We start from the raw sequence: 15,527 nt of genomic DNA on the forward strand, positions 1-15,527 counted from the left end.
TGCCGGGTTTGAACCTAGGATCTAGAGACCGACATACCACCACCGATTCACAGAGGGAGCTGATTAATTTCCAGCAGAGGTCGGTGAGTCCTTAAGAGGGGATAGAAAACGAACAAAACATGGATACAGTCGAAATGCAATACTCATAATATATGCGGGAATGCATATTCAGACTTAATGAGAAACCCGAACAGTTGTCATCCTTTTGATGAGTAAAATAAAACAAATTATATGTGTTAAAGTCTATGTCCGAAGAGCAACTGTAAAACCGGCTAGTTCATTTTAACAGTGTTGATATCGCCAAATGATTTTCAATCCAAGGAATTCTTCAGAGACCGATAAAAGTGAAAGATGGAAATAAGCCAATGTGGTGGATGTGGTGAGAGATTCCATTCATTAATGTACTTTCCTTTTTGTGTATGACTGGAGACCAAGAGGTCTGAAGTTCACTTTACAGAATACACGGTTCTTTTATTTCTCTAGTTCCGGATGCTTAGATAGAATATTTTTGTGTAAATTCTCCAATTTGCTAATTGATCGTCTGATTATTGAGAAGTTAGCAAAGAAAGAAAGAAAGAAAGAAAGAAAGAAAGATAGATAGATAGATAGAAAGATCTTAAAGAAAATTCTTGGCCCAATTAAAGATAAAGATGAATATAGACATCGGCATAACCATGAGCTGTATATTCATGTCCAGAAGATTTCTGATGGCATGCGGTGAAGGAGAATTGCATATTATGGCCACTTGCTGAGAATAAAACCCACACGATTATGTAAATGTGACCCGACACCTTCTTTGCATGAATATTCCGTTTCGATGTCATATTAAAAAAAGAACCACAAGGATACAGAAGGGAACTAGCTTATAGTTTGGCAACTTAATCGCAGAGTCTTGTCCACACAACTCTGTAGTAGATAACCAATGTCACCATGCGTTTCAAAAACGGAGAAATCTAAGCACCACATCGCGAGATATTTTTGCAAGTTATTGGGTAGCTGAATATAAATCCATACGTTCAAAAAAATGTACGTTTCCTCCTCTTAGAAGCTCTCCTGATATTTCTTTAGCCATCTGTAATTAAACAAATGCGCAATTCTTTATACACACCAAGCATGAGATTGCTTGTTTTAAATTCTACTTAACGTTGCCAAGCTTGCGGCCGATTTAATGTCATAGCCTTCCAACGATTTCGTAATTTTCGTCCGTTGTATCTCACGTAATGTAAATGATAGACTGATGATAAAAATGAAATCATCTCCTGTGAACTTAGCCATCATTCAAGTATACATGTCTAGTCCCAACTCGTAGTAAAGTTCTCCCCCTTAAATTCAGGTAGATCACATGCTTAGGAATAATATTATATCACAAGAAGAATAGTGTATAATGGAGTCCAGCCTCATTGAAATACGCAAACTGCTAAATGTCATAACGGATGTGTTTCAATAGATACGGTAATTGAAAAAACGGATAAATATTATCATGAAATTCAGCATGAGGAGGTGTACAGTATCACGGGTCGCTGTATATAACTATGCTTATATAAGAGCATGTAAATGTGACGTATGAGCACAGATAACTTATCCATAATTGAATCTCAAAAAAATAAGTCTATTTTAACAGCTCAATAAGGAATAAAAGTCCAATTCAATTTACTGTAGGCAGCAGAATCACTTCCCACGGTACATTCATGGAATAGGGTGTGCGCTGCTTCTATTGGTGAATTATACCAACGGCTTGCAGGTAATTTATGCCACAGCTGAGAGAAATTTATGATGGGAATATGCAGAAGCTGTATATACATAGGACGTGCGGCGAGGTGCCAGATTTTCCCTAAGTTAATGTTATGCGACGCCTACCTATCATTTCTAAAAATGTAACGCTTCATTTCAATCTATTTCATTTTTAGTTACGTAGGCTACGCAGACGCCGAGGACACTTGATATATTCGGAGGAAGCCTACGTATAGGATCATTGCAGGTCTCACGAAAGACAATGTATTTCCCGACACAGAAATAAGCCGTCGTGTGTACGAAAGCATCAGCATTGAAGTTTATGTACCTTTATTGAGTCAGCGTCGCTGTCGTCGTTTCAGCGGGGTGTCGGGTTTGTTTCCCGGCCGGGTCGGGAATTTTAGCCGCATCTGGTTAATCCTTTAGTTTGGAGAGTGGGCCTTCCTGTTCAACTCAATACACACCTCTTCATATTTACACAACACTTCGCACTACTAACCACCACAGATAGACGTTACAGTGAATACATCCTTCCTCACGGCGTTGGCGTCAGGAAAGGGACCTGCCCGAAAAAGTGGGCTAAATCTCTACCAACTGCGGACTCCAAAAAATTGGGTTTTTTTTTGCTAGTTGCTTTGCGTCGCACCGACACAGGTCGGTCTTATGGCGACGACGGGATAGGGAAGGGCTAGGAGTGTGAAGGAAGCGGCCATGGACTTACTTAAGGTACAGTCCAAGCATTTGCCTGGTGCGAAAATGGGAAACCACGGAAAACCATTTTCAGGGCTGCCGACAGTGGGGTTCGAACCTACTATCTCCCGAATACTGGATACTGGCCGCACTTAAGCGACTGCAGCTATTGAGCTCAGTAAAAAAATACGATATAATAATCCCAATAGGAGGGGTGAAAGAGGGTGAAAAATGTGTTGAATGCCTTTAATGAGGATACGTATATCTCATAAACTAAATATATTACAGGCCTGAAAATTGGTACTTTTGATCTCTTTTAAAAATAAAGAAACACGTATTTTTTTGTTTTTGGAAAATCCAATTAATGGGAGGGTGAAAAGGGGGTGAATTTTTAAAATGAGTGAATCAATATCTCCAAACTTTTAAAGGTTATAGATGTGAAAATTGGTACTTAGAATCTCCTTTATAAATAAAGAAACATGTATATTTTGTTTTCGGAAAATCCTAATAGGAAGGGTGGAAAAGTTTGAAAAAGTTGTCCAATGCCTTTCATGAGTCTACTTATATATCAGAACCTGAAGATATTACAGACCTGAAAATTGGTGTTTGGGATCTCCTTTTAAAATAAAGAAACACGTATTTTTTGTTTTTGGAAAATCCAATTAATGGGGAGGGGGGGTGAAAGGGGTGATTTTTAAAATGAGTGTATCTATATCTCAAAACTTTTAAAGTTTATAGATGTAAAAATTGGTATTTAGAATCTCTTCTAAAAATAAAGAAACACGTCTTCTTTTGTTTTCGGAAAATCCAAATAGGAAGGGTGTAAAAGGATGAATAAAGGGTTGAATGACTTAAATGAGGCTACTTATATTTCAGAACCTGAAGATATTACAGACCTGAAAATTGGTATTTGGGATCTACTTTAAAAGTAAAGAAACACGTATTTTTTCGTTTTTGAAAATTCCAAATATTGGAGGGTGAAAAGGGGGGGTGAATTTTTTAAAATGAGTGTGTCTACATCTTAGAACTTTAAAATTTACAGATGTAAAAATTGGTAGTTAGAATCTCATCTAAAAATAAAGGAACACGTATTTTTTTGTTTGCCGTAAATCGCAAATTTCAAAGGGTGAAAAATGGGTTGAATGCCTTTAATGAGGATACATATATCTCAGAAACGAAAGATATTAGAGAACTGAAAATTTGTATATGGGATCTCCTTTATAAATAAAGAAACAGGTATTTTATAATTTTTGGAAAATCCAATTAATGGCGGTTAAACAGGAGTGACAAATTGGGGTGAATTTTTTGAAAGACTATATCTACAGAATATCTTGGAAACGTAAAATGTTACAGACGTAAAAAGTGGGTGTTTGGAATCTCCTGTAAATGTAAAGAAACAGAGATGATTTGTTTTTGGAAACTCCACTTAAGGGGAACTCAAAAGGGGAGAAATTTTAAAATGAGAATTTTTACAGTATATCTAAAAAACTTAGCATGTTATAGAAGTTAAAAATGGTATTTTTTATGTCTATTAAACATAAAGAAACGTGTATTTTTAGTTTTCGGAAATGCCACTTGGGTGGAGGGGGGGGGGGTAAATGTGACTGAAAATGGTGTTGAATTCTTTTAATTAGGCTACTGATATCTCAAAAATGAAGATGTTACAGACGTGAAATTTGATACTTGCAATCTGCTTTAAAAGTAAAGAAACACGTATTCTCAGAAAATCCAATGAAGTGGGGGGGGGGGGGGGGTGAAATAATTGAAAATTTAATTGACGTAATTGTATGAGAATACATACATCTAATAAAAACTAAAGCTGTTACAGACGTGAAAATTCGTATTTGGATCTCCTTTAAAAACAAAGAAAAACGCGTTTTTGGTAGGAAACCATCTTGGAGGGCGGGAGTGTAAAGGAGTTGAATTCCTTTCATGAGGACACATAAATAAAAAACTGATTTTACTGTTCTTAATGTACTTATAAGGATCATCCGTTGCTCAGGCGGCAGCGCGCCGGCCTCTCACAGCTGGGTTCCGTGGTTCAAATCCCGGTCACTATATGTGTCATTCGTGCTGGACAAAACGGAGGCGGGACAGGTTTTTCTCCGGATACTCCGGTTTTCCCTGTCATCAGCCATTACAGCAACACATAATAGTAATAATAATAATAATAATAATAATAATAATAATAATAATTGTTACCGTGTTTTAGCGGTAGGTAGAGGTGAAAGAAGGTGCGGGTGTGAATGGATCTCAAGCTACTAAAGTGAAATTAATTTTAAAATTTAACAAGGTTATATTTTCTTTTCAAAATTAGGTAACAACAAATAGAACAGGTACTTAGTAGCCGAAACACAATTGAAAAATACATTTACATAGGTACCCCATTTGGGGCTTCAAAAGTCAGAAACATAATTCTTGGGCAATCAGCTCAGTTTTACCCCAAACACAATTTTAACAGAGGGGCAGAAAACCCCATTCATACCTAGGAGCCCTTGCTCCAAATTACACTGAAAAGCCTCCTCGAGGCATACAATATACCATTTTCAAAAGAGCCACTCGCTCTCAATTTTAAGCCTCTCCCAGGCCACACCAAACTCCACCTTTAAGCTGTCCTCAAAGGACATATACACAGGGGTAAAATACCCAACCTACTGAGGTCTATTAAATGACAAGAAGGTTAATTAAATGACCTCTAAAACAATTTGAGAAGAGGCGAACTTGCACTCCTAATACACTTTGATTAAGACCTACTTGGCGCAAGGCCGTTAATACAAGGGCTAATCCCATACTAAAGAGGTGACTTAAGAAGAGAACAATTTGTTTTACATTATCGAAGAATAGGTTGAGAAAAATAAGTTCACCTCAAAACAATATGAGTGGGAGCTCGAGAGGGTTAGCACTCTCTATCCCAGAATGTAGCTTTACAAGAGAATCGAAGAAAAGAGTAGTTACATTTTAGGAAAAGGTTACATGGTAGAACGCTTCGCACCCGCCCCGAGAGTTAAACTGCTGAGCAAGAAAAGAAAGAATTTATTAATCGGCCATTACCTTATTGTTGACCGCTGCAGAAGAAAGAGGCGCTACCCGCCTCCTGCGATGTACTTAATACACTGAAAGATGGAACAGAAGTGGCCCGGAGACCCAAAAATCAGCAGTTTATAACCTCTCGTGGAAGGTTCTAGGCGTTAGGGGAATGAAAACACCCGCCCACAACGTTTTATTGGCTAGGACCCCGCAATCGATTCAAGTTGGGGAAGATACATCTGATTGGATAGAAATTAATTTAAGAATTTCGGGATTGGCTACATGCAAAACAAGGGGAAAGAGAGGGGTATACAGCCAACTTAAACAATAACAGAAAGAAATTTAGCAAAGAACAAACATTTGAAATAAAATTTCTTCAACAAAATAGTTCTTTGACTCCGCACTAGGTTGCACTATTGTTGATCTTCAGTAGTGACCTCTAGAAGAGAAAGTTCACACTTCTTACTTCCAGCTAAACAAAAACACATCAAAAGTGACACAGTTCGAAAACTCAAAATTTTCCACGTGGTGACAATCTTCTGAGAAAGTAGAGAATTAATAGAGTAGATAAAGTTCAACCTTCCTCCAGAAGAGGAGTTTCAACTGGCGCAACTTTTAAATAAACGGTGTAGAGGTGTACCGCCCGGTACAGACCTCCCCCCCCCAAAAGTTCCTCCAGGGGTGACACATGAGATCAGTTTGAAACAAAGTCCAAGTAATGATGTTGATATGAAGATAGATAGCAGGAGCATTTACAAGATTTCTTAATTCAGTTTCAAAATGTTGTTGTTGCAGGTGAATGAAAGTCTTTATGTTTGTAGAATTTGAATTTCTGAAGATAAACTTTTACTACTTAAAAGTGAAGAAAATTTTGCAATGTCACCAAATATTGTTGTTGAATTCCAAGTGTAATTATTGCTTATGGTGACTGTCCATGTAGTTGATGTAGATTAAGTTGGATGGCCAGACCGGCGCGTTGCAGCTTGCGTCGAAAGGAGGCCGCTCGGACCCCTCAAGTACCCTGAGATACCGCTCGCCCGCACTATGAGGGGAGCAGAGGTGTTGAAATACGCCGCGCCCGCGGTGAACATATACAAGCTGCGGGCCAGTAGCAGGTCGTGCGCCGCACATCAGCCTTGGCCGGGAGGAGAGCTCCGGCTCGCCGTACACATGTCGTCCTCGCTGGAGAGGAGGGGGCCCATCCCCCTCCCCAGTTGCTGCACGGCGCTGCGCGGCTGCGGGGGCACTGAAACATAAAAGCTCGGCGGCAAAATTGTGTTGGACCATCATCTTTTTTTTTTGAGGGCACAGGCATGTAGATTGAGGGGCCAGCGGCGTGGCGATATCCATGGCCTTTCATCTAAGCCAGCCACTGTATTTAGTGGAGCGGGAGACGGGAGCGTGGTAATGGCCGTGACAAGGACAGGATGGCAGTTTAACAATCGGGGGAGGTTTACAAGAAATGCTTACATATAAAATAAAATAGAAGGAGCAGAATGCCTTAAAAGTGGAACTCAAAAAAAAAAATATAACCATCATATTCCTATCAAATTATATGAAGCAAGCTGACACAAAATTTACACCGGTTTCACCTGGGACAGGTGAACCCTAAATATCCTCTCGGTGGCTGGATTGCTTACTAACAATGTAACCGGTGTGAGAAAATCGAGAATGAGCATGGCCCATGGAATCTGGGGGCAAGCTTGCCCGCGGGAACAAAATTTTTGACCATAACCTGGTCACCTTACCTTCAAAGGGTGGATCTCCGTCCACGATCATACCTTTCCCTAACCTTTTCATGAGACACTTTAAGATTGGCTTTAGCCTTCTTCCAAAGATCTTTAATGTTATCGGATCTATTGTCTCGGGTAGAATGTCATTCAGAGACCAGAGGTTAGAGAGCGGCGAGTTGGGAACAAACTTGAACATCAAAGAAGCTGGAGTAAACTTGTGAGATTCATGAACCGCCGAATTCAAAGCAAAAGCTATCCAATGCAGGGACGTGTCCCACCTGGAATGATCTTCATGATGATAGGCAATAAGTGCAGACCTGAGATTACGGTTAACCCGTTCAGCCAGAGATGGTTGAGGGTAATAAGCAGAAGTAGTTACATGAGAGATGGACAAATCAAAAGAGAATTTACGAAAAAGATTTGATGTGAACGCCTTAGCATTATCAGATACAATATATTGGGACGGACCAAAAGAAGCAAAAATGGAATTTAGACAGGTAATGGTGGACTGAGCGGTAGCCAGCTTAGTCGGAAATAACCAAGAAAATCTGGTAAAACCATCTACACATACAAAGATGAACTTGTTGGCATTACCCTTTGACTGGGGGAAGGGTCCTACATAATCAATATACAGGCGTTCCATGGGGCGCGACGCTTGATGCGAAGACAAAAGGCCTACCTTGGTGGACATGGTGGGTTTACTCAGCAAACATGATTTACAAGCTTTTACAAGTTCACGGATTTCACCGTCCATACCTTTCCAGATGAACATTTCACGAATCTTTTCACGGGTTTTAAAGATTCCAAGATGCCCTCCTAATGGGGTCTCATGATAATACTTGAAGATCATAGGTACCAGAACGGCTGGAACGACAACTTTCATCATCTTATCATGCCTCGATGGGCAACATAGAACACCATTCCTCAGAACATAAGGGACAAACTGTTCCCCAGAAGAAAGGGTTTCCATTATCGGAGCCAGCGTCGGATCTTCACGTTGGTATTTCTCAATATCTCTAAAAAGCATGGGAGCATCTGTTAGGATGGCATTAACCTCGGATAGTATGGACTCGGAAGGTGATGAACTGTCGACCGGTTCGTGGGTCTCGACCTCGTTTGAAAACATACGGCTGAGTCCATCAGCAACAACATTTTCAGTACCTCTGATATGCCTGACATCGAATTGGAAGGCAGAAATACGAATGGCCCAACGGGCTATACGACCAGTACGACGCGGCCTACCTAAGACCCAGCTTAAGGCTTGATTATCTGTTTCCAGGTCGAATTTGACATGTTCCAGATAGAGACGGAACTTCTCTAAGGCGAATAAGACTGCCAAACCTTCGAGCTCATAGATGGAATAATTGGCTTCTTGAGCCGACAAAGTCCTAGATGCATAGGCGATGGGTCGCCTCCCTAGTTCAGTCTCTTGAAGAAGGACTGCAGCTACAGCTGACGACGACGCGTCCGTTTGGACGATGAATTTCTTTGAGAAATCAGGCATAGCAAGGACAGGGGCATTACAGAGAGCTAATTTCAGATCTTCAAAAGCGGCTTGTTGAGAAGGTCCCCACTCGAATTTGATGCCTTTCCTACGAAGAAGGTTTAAGGGCGCCGCTCTATTAGCAAAGTTAGGAATGAACTTTCTGAAGAAATTCACCATACCAATAAACCTGGCGATGCCTTTAATGTCCTTGGGAGGTTTAAAATCACGGATGGCCTGTGTTCTAGAATGATCGACTGCTACACCATCAGGTGACACAATATGCCCTAGGAAAGACATAGAGGGCTTAGCAAAGGCAACCTTGGACAACTTAACAGTTAACCCAGCCTTACGAAGGCGATTCAGAACTTCTCGCAGATGATCTAGATGTTCTTCGAAGGTCTCCGAAAACACGACGACATCATCCAAGTAGTGATATAAGTATTCAAATTTGATGTCGGAGAAGACCCTATCTAGTAGCCTAGTGAGCACAGCTGCCCCCGTGGGGAGCCCGAAAGGCACGCGGTTGTATTCGTATAAATTCCAGTCCGTGGCCAACGCTGTAAGGTGTTTAGACTCTTCGGCAAGGGGAATTTGATTATAGGCCTGATTCAAGTCCAAGATAGTGAAGAACTTGGCCTTACGAAACCATGAAAAACAAGAATGAAGGTCAGGAAGGGGCACAGATTGCAACACCACCTTCCGATTGAGAGCCCTGTAATCAATGACAGGCCTGAAGCCTCCTTGGGGTTTCGGGACTAGAAAAATAGGCGATGAATACGCCGACTTGGAGGGCCTAATAATACCATCCTTCAACATCTGATCGATGATTTCTTTCAGAGCCTTCATTTTAGGTGGAGATAGCCTATAAGGTGGAAAACGGACAGGAATCGAATCCGTGACCTCAATTTTGTATTCAATAAGATCAGTAACACCAAGAGTATCAGTGAATACCTCTGGAAATGACTGACATAATTTACGAATACTATTAGCCTGCTCCTCAGGTAGATGTCTAAGGTCTAACAACATCTCATCCTGGGTAGGCGAAATAGAGAAACATGACACAGAATTACACGTTAATAGTGGGATTTTACAACTAGAAGCAAATTTGAATGTGCACGACCTAGACTGGAGATCGAGCACAAGACCAGTGTGAGAAATAAAGTCCGCTCCCAGTATGATGGGGCAAGACAAGTGCTTAGCCACAAACAGTTTGATTTTCCATGTAAACTTAAAAATACGAATTTTGACCAGTAAAGAACCTAGAATTTCTAATGGAGATGTATTAGCCGAAACATATTTAACAGGAGAAGAGTCATAGACAGGTAGTTTACAAACAGATTTCAATTTGGAGTACCATTCAGCCGAAATAATGGAACAAACACTGCCTGAATCTAATAGAGCTGTTATAGGTTCGTTATTTATCTCAATCTTAAGAAAAGGAACAGGTGCGGGGATATCCGCCGCAATCCTAAGACACTCTTTGGGGCATTCAAAAGATGTATTCGAAGACTTATCGTTCCCTGAATTCTCGACCTTTTTGCCAGGGGCTGAGCCTTGGGAAGATGGATTAGTTGACTCAGCCGAAGCCACTAGTCACTTTTGACTGTTGTTGGAAGTTACCCCAGAAGTTGAGCAGGAGGGGGTGCTATTCGAATTGGGACAATTCTTGGCGATATGTGAGAAAGCCCCACATTTAAAACAGCCCTGTGATGAACCAGCTTCATTATTTGCCCTACTAGACTTGATCAGAGGACACTTATTGCGCAGATGGTCAGGCGACCCGCAAGCATAACATTTACGAGGGGTGACTGATCGGCGAGGTGGAGGCCGAGTGTTACTAAAGGAAGGCGGGGGTTCTTTCGCAACACGCAAGGAATCGGCGTATCTAACTCCTTCCGCTGAGACGGCCAATGCTTCAAGTTCCGAGAAAGTTTGCGGGCATGCCGCGAAACACAAATATGACCTGTAGGGTGGGGAGATCCCTTCAACAATAGCTTGCACGATCTGATCCTCAGGGAAGTGGAGAGCAAACACCCTAGTATAAAACTTAATGTCCTGTATGAAATCAGCCAAGTTTTCATCCAAGCGCTGTACCCGATAATAGTATTTCTGAATCAGAGATGACCTCGCGCGGGCAGGAATGAAATTTGCAAGCAAGTGTGCGTGAAAATCTTCAATAGATGACTTTTCAGCAATAGCTCTTACTATTTTATCTGAGAGAACACCAATAGCATAAGGATAGATAATTTGCAAAATTTGACAAGGGGAAAGAGAAAACACAAGGGCGTGATCCTGAAATTCAACTAGAAATCTTAAAAATGAAATTACATCACTGGTGGTGTTAACAGAAAACTTAGAAATACCTCTGAGCAACATTGCCAATGGATGAGGCAAGCTGCTAAACCCGGGTGACATAGTAGGTAAAGGTTTCAATGGTAAGGAAGTTAATTCAGAACGGATGTTACTCAACGATGCACGGCGTTCAGATTCAGTGTCCAATGGGGCCGGGATAGTTTGAGCAGCAACGGTTATCCTATTGACTTCTCCCTTGGGAGGCGCTTCCTCACTACCTGCATTCACTATGGTGGGCTGATCAGATTTGGGAGGGACTTCCCCAGTTAACAATTGAGTGACTTTACTAGACAATTCAGAAATAGTTTCAAGGAGCGTATTAGCTTCCTTCCTCTGAACGTCATTCACCTTTAGAGACAACAGATCTTTAACTCTATTTGAAAAGTGATATAGTCTGCCTTGCACACGCTTAATTTGATTAGGAGACGGATCATTTTCATCAAAAAAACTAACTACAGATGCTAGCCCCGAAATATTCTCGACGATCGTGGAAAGAGAGTCATCAATTTCTTTCTCTCCCAAATTGGGGATGGAAATGGGCAAATCAAGGGACTCTCTAAGTTTGTTAGTGTCGATAGCAACCGTGCCTCCAGATTGCACGTTTCTAATAGTTAATTCGTAGATCAACTCCTCTTTGCGCAAATAGTTAAGGAGGAGAACATCGCGAGGGCCGGGCATGATGACGGAAAAATTTTGAACAACCTCAAAAAAAATTTCCAGCAACTGAGAAAATGGTGTTTAGCCGTCAAAAGGGGCTAAATTGAGACCCATTCAACCACGCTCTGCTACCACTTGTTACCGTGTTTTTGGTGGTAGTTATGCGTGAAAGAAGGTGCGGGTGTGAATGGATCTCAAGCTACTAAAGTGAAATTAATTTTAAAATTTAACAAGGTTATATTTTCTTTTCAAAATTAGGTAACAACAAATAGAACAGGTACTTAGTAGCCGAAACACAATTGAAAAATACATTTACATAGGTACCCCATTTGGGGCTTCAAAAGTCAGAAACATAATTCTTGGGCAATCAGCTCAGTTTTACCCCAAACACAATTTTAACAGAGGGGCAGAAAACCCCATTCATACCTAGGAGCCCTTGCTCCAAATTACACTGAAAAGCCTCCTCGAGGCATACAATATACCATTTTCAAAAGAGCCACTCGCTCTCAATTTTAAGCCTCTCCCAGGCCACACCAAACTCCACCTTTAAGCTGTCCTCAAAGGACATATACACAGGGGTAAAATACCCAACCTACTGAGGTCTATTAAATGACAAGAAGGTTAATTAAATGACCTCTAAAACAATTTGAGAGGAGGCGAACTTGCACTCCTAATACACTTTGATTAAGACCTACTTGGCGCTAGGCCGTTAATACAAGGGCTAATCCCATACTAAAGAGGTGACTTAAGAAGAGAACAATTTGTTTTACATTATCGAAGAATAGGTTGAGAAAAATAAGTTCACCTCAAAACAATATGAGTGGGAGCTCGAGAGGGTTAGCACTCTCTATCCCAGAATGTAGCTTTACAAGAGAATCGAAGAAAAGAGTAGTTACATTTTAGGAAAAGGTTACATGGTAGAACGCTTCGCACCCGCCCCGAGAGTTAAACTGCTGAGCAAGAAAAGAAAGAATTTATTAATCGGCCATTACCTTATTGTTGACCGCTGCAGAAGAAAGAGGCGCTACCCGCCTCCTGCGATGTACTTAATACACTGAAAGATGGAACAGAAGTGGCCCGGAGACCCAAAAATCAGCAGTTTATAACCTCTCGTGGAAGGTTCTAGGCGTTAGGGGAATGAAAACACCCGCCCACAACGTTTTATTGGCTAGGACCCCGCAATCGATTCAAGTTGGGGGAAGATACATCTGATTGGATAGAAATTAATTTAAGAAATTCGGGATTGGCTACATGCAAAACAAGGGGAAAGAGAGGGGTATACAGCCAACTTAAACAATAACAGAAAGAAATTTAGCAAAGAACAAACATTTGAAATAAAAATTTCTTCAACAAAATAGTTCTTTGACTCCGCACTAGGTTGCACTATTGTTGATCTTCAGTAGTGACCTCTAGAAGAGAAAGTTCACACTTCTTACTTCCAGCTAAACAAAAACACATCAAAAGTGACACAGTTCGAAAACTCAAAATTTTCCACGTGGTGACATCTTCTGAGAAAGTAGAGAATTAATAGAGTAGATAAAGTTCAACCTTCCTCCAGAAGAGGAGTTTCAACTGGCGCAACTTTTAAATAAACGGTGTAGAGGTGTACCGCCCGGTACAATAATAATAATAATAATGTTCCGGACCGTCGTCAGTTGTGCGGACTGCGCTGGAAACGGCTCCTGGACTGGTAATGACTAAGAATGCAGTCCGGCCCCGGGTTTAGTGGCGCCAAGGCACCCAATATGACACCACGCCGGTTCTCCTGAACGATTTTATCCATATTAAAAATTATTATAGGAAAATATGGCAATGATTTAGGGAGCCAACTGACCGGGAGGAATACCTGAGCCTAGCCCGGGAAGTACGAAATCGATTGCTGGAAAGGAAGATTGAAAAATGGCAGGAAACATGCCGCAATCTAATAGAAAACGAGTCAGATCGAGAATTTTGGTGGATTCTCGCCGAAAACGAGTCAGATCGCGAATTTCGGCGGATTATATATCTAAAACAATAAGCATTCAATTATAAATTTCAGTATAATACCGTAGCGAAGCACGGGTATCTTGCTAGTAATCTATATATTAAAAGAGTTTACTAATTTACTAACAACAGCGTTGGCAAATCCAGCCGTTCGTTCTACTGGACCCATTTGCTTCATTTTTGTACTATTCTCTCCGGAATTACCTGCCGGTGGATCATGAAATATTGATAGGTCTCTAACATCAGACAACTTAGAGTAATCATAAAATCAGATCATTATATGATCACTCCAATAATTGCAGGTGAAGGCTTATCCTAACCCGCAATACATTCTGTACTTAGCAGGCTGCAAAGCGATTCACATTTTAATTAATATTCTGATATACGTAATTTTCATCCTTTGTAATGTCACTGCGTGCAGCCATGTTCGATTACTACCTGTCAACCCAGAGAGTATACACTTCCTCTAATCATGGAAGAATACTATTCTCTGCTAAATACTCTTTGATTCTCTGACCTTCTTCAGCTTGTGAATATACTCAACAGATGGCGAAACGTTCCTACTAACTTACATACTGATAAGATAAAACAGTCTACATACAGAGGGGAAGGTATCAAGTCGACTAGATTTCCGTATGACCATTGAAACTATTGAAAAGTGGATAGTCTACTTACCCGAATCAGTATTCAGTAGCCACGGCCAATTGTATGTTGCACTATCTTAGGCCAGATCGTTTTAAAATGTTTTTTTCTAGGGGCTTTACGTCGCACCGACACAAATAGGTCTTATGGCGACGATGGGACAGGAAAGGCCTAGGAGTTGAAAGGAAGCGGCCGTGGCCTTAATTAAGGTACAGCCCCAGCATTTGCCTGGTGTGAAAATGGGAACCACCGGGCGAGTTGGCCGTGCGCGTAGAGGCGCGCAGCTGTGAGCTTGCATCCGGGAGATAGTAGGTTCGAATCCCACTATCGGCAGCCCTGAAGATGGTTTTCCGTGGTTTCCCATTTTCACACCAGGCAAATGCTGGGGCTGTACCTTAATTAAGGCCACGGCCGCCTCCTTCCAACTCCTAGGCCTTTCCTATCCCATCGTCGCGATAAGACCTATCTGTGTCGGTGCGACGTAAAGCAACTAGAAAAAAAAAAGGAAACCCCGGAAAACTATCTTCCGGGACGCCGACAGTGAGATTCGAACCAACTATCTCAAGGATGCAAGCTCACAGCCGCGCGCCTCTAACCGCACGGCCAACTCGCCCGGTTTTTAAAACTGTTAAAGATCCAGATACGGCCGAATGGTCGAAGCACGGGGAATATTGTATGGAAAGAAGTATAATAAACTGTATTACCGGCATTAAATGTTCATAAAACGATTGGACTTCGACAGCCGTATCAATCTGACCTATTTATAACAAATGCTGTAAAGTAGCACGGGTCCACTAGTAATAATAATAATAATAATTTGTTATTATAGAATGTAATTAGTAGGACGAAAAACCAACAACATTACTATTATTACTGCTTTTACGGTTTCAGAGACGCCAAGGTGTCCGAACGTTGTCTCGCAGGAGTTTTGCCTGCCAATAAAGCTACCGACACGAGACAGGAGTATCTGAGTACCTTCGAATACCACCAGACAGAGCCGGAAGCAAACCTGTCAACTTTGGATCAGAAAGCTAGCTCTTAGCATCTGAGCCACTCAGACGGGCGATCATTTTTTCTTGTCAGGAACTGTACATAAAGCTTATAGACAGCAAAGACAATGCTATAATTTTGCTACAGCAGCGCAGGATACAAGGTCACAGCAACAACTGACAAACCATTTACCCAAACAATTTATATTTGGTGTATTAAGGAAGATTGTATAGTAG

The sequence above is a fragment of the Anabrus simplex genome, chromosome 1 (genome assembly GCF_040414725.1).
Source record: "Anabrus simplex isolate iqAnaSimp1 chromosome 1, ASM4041472v1, whole genome shotgun sequence".
Taxonomy (NCBI): Eukaryota; Metazoa; Arthropoda; class Insecta; order Orthoptera; family Tettigoniidae; genus Anabrus; species Anabrus simplex.